Source organism: Chrysochloris asiatica, unplaced genomic scaffold, assembly GCF_000296735.1.
Source record: "Chrysochloris asiatica unplaced genomic scaffold, ChrAsi1.0 scaffold00141, whole genome shotgun sequence".
In the NCBI taxonomy this organism is placed as follows: Eukaryota; Metazoa; Chordata; class Mammalia; order Afrosoricida; family Chrysochloridae; genus Chrysochloris; species Chrysochloris asiatica.
Window position 1 is genome coordinate 4,758,725 of NW_006408659.1, and position 2,573 is coordinate 4,761,297.

The 2,573-nt window shown below is 49.4% G+C and overlaps 1 pseudogene; it reads right to left on the minus strand.

The window, feature by feature from the left end:
- Positions 1-612: 612 nt before the first annotated feature.
- LOC102812703 lies at positions 613-1,739 on the minus strand (annotated as a pseudogene).
- Positions 1,740-2,573: the final 834 nt, after the last annotated feature.

Consider the following 2,573-nt stretch of genomic DNA (forward strand, 5'->3'; position numbering starts at 1 on the left):
GTTGAGAATTGCGTACAAAAAACCTTACATAAATTAAAAGAATGAATGAGTTTACAGGTTTAAATGCAAACCATCTTCCAACTCAAGGCAAGTAACAACCCACGGGGTTCCAGCGGGAGAACATCAGCTAAGAAAGGAAACTGGTCCCAGGGCTCAGATTCTTCCAACCCTGACAGGCAGGCAAGAACATAGGACAACCGCTCAGGGCTGCTTACCAACCAACCGTGCAGGTGTGTGATCCTGGAGCCCGTCAGCTCTTCGCATTAATACCCTGCACAGACTCGCCACAACTACGGGCTTCTCTCCCCACCATGTCATCCCTTCACCTCGGCCACCGAGTGACCGATTCACACGCTTTAGGGGCCTAAATCAAAGATATGTACAGGGTATTAAATATAGACCAAGGGAACAGGAAACTTGAATACAAGGTCAAAATCAGCAACAAGTCCTATGATCCAGTGCTGCTGATACCAAGATACAGGCTTCAAGGACAATTTCTTTTCAAAGGCTTCTTCCAGTTTCACGAGGCTAGCATGAGACGTGAGGTTTGTGGCAAACCTGCACTAGGGAATGCGCTCATGCGGCAGGTGGCGGCACCTGCTGGCAGTCCGTTTAGAAGCATTTGCGGTGGACGATGGAGGGGCCCGACTCGTCATACTCCTGCTTGCTGATCCACATCTGCTGGAAGGTGGACAGCGAGGCCAGGATGGAGCCACCGATCCACACAGAGTACTTGCGTTCGGGAGGAGCAATGATCTTGATCTTCATGGTGCTGGGAGCCAGCGCTGTGATCTCCTTCTGCATGCGGTCGGCGATGCCTGGGTACATGGTGGTCCCGCCTGACAGCACCGTGTTGGCATATAGGTCCTTCCAGATGTCCACGTCGCACTTCATGATGGAGTTGAAGGTGGTCTCGTGGATGCCGCAGGACTCCATACCTAGGAAGGAGGGCTGGAAGAGCGCCTCGGCACACTGGAAGCGCTCGTTGCCGATGGTGATGACCTGGCCATCGGGCAGCTCGTAGCTCTTCTCCAGGGAGGACGAGGATGCAGCGGTGGCCATCTCTTGCTCGAAATCCAGGGCCACGTAGCAGAGCTTCTCTTTGATGTCGCGCACGATCTCGCCGTGGTAGTGAAGCTATAGCCGCGCTCCGTCAGGATCTTCATGAGTTAGTCGGTCAGGTCGCGGCCTGCCAGGTCCAGACGCAGGATGGCGTGCGGCAGAGCGTAGCCCTCGTAGATGGGCACGGTGTGCGTGACTCCGTAGCCAGAGTCCATGATGATGCCGGTGGTGCGGCCCGAGGCGTAGAGGGACAGGACGACCTGGATGGCCACGTACATGGCGGGGGTGTTGAAGGTCTCAAACATGATCTGGGTCATCTTCTCCCGGTTGGCCTTGGGGTTCAGGGGCGCCTCGGTCAGCAGCACGGGGTGCTCCTCGGGGGCCTCTCACAGCTCGTTGTAGAAACTGTGATGCCAGATCTTCTCCATGTCGTCCCAATTGGTGACGATGCCATGCTCGATAGGGTACTTGAGGGTCAGGATGCCCCTCTTGCTCTGTGCCTCGTCGCCCACGTAGCTGTCCTTCTGGCCCATGGCCACCATGACGCCCTGGTGCCAGGGGCGCCCCACAATCGAGGGGAAGACGGCGCGGGGGGCGTCGTCGCCCGCAAAGCCGGCTATGCACATGCCGGAGCCATTGTCGATGACGATGACGAGTGCGGCGATCTCGTCTTCCATGGTGACCGGAGAGGCCGAGTGGCAGCAGCAACGAGTACAAGCGGAGAGAAGAGCAAAGGCGAGCCGGCGACAGAGACTGAGCTTGCATTTTTTAAAGGATGCAATTTTTGAGATTTTTGCCAGGAATAAGATATTGATGCCAGCCACTCTGAATATCTGAATATGCAGGAAGTTAAAAGAAACAAGAAATTGTTTTTTTAAGAAAAAATCCTGGTATACTAATTGCCCTTTTTCCAATTTTCAAACATTTTACATATTTGTTATCTTTAAATAAGCCAATAATTAATGAGAATTTTGGACAATGAAGTAAGCAAAAATTTTTACCCTATAATCTATCTTGAACTTTAAGTTCATTGAGTTTCCTTGTCACTAAGTAAAATGGAAACCTAAATACTATTCTTACCCTTACCAAATATGGTTTATTGAAATAAAAGGAGGGAAAAAAGTATTTAAAATAATCTATTAATCTCAGAATGGTAGTTCTTCATCTCGCTTCCTTCTTCCCATATCAGCACAATTTATCACTGGCATTGTTTATACATATCAGCACAATTTGGAATTGGCATTCACTGATGTGGACAATCTGGCTTCTATATTAATAACCTGTCCCAGGATATTTCTTTGAGTGTAGTAAGATATATTTTGCTAATAAACAAAGAGAATCATTAGGGAAAAAAGTATTAGAAAATGATCCAAATTTAAAGTTATTATTGAGATTCTCAGTCTGGTTTTACTGTAATCATTTCAGCAGACATGTGAGCATGCTCTGGCAAATGAGAGCACTATCTGTGCACTTAGCAGGGGTACACTTCAGTTTATGATCCAAACGGAACT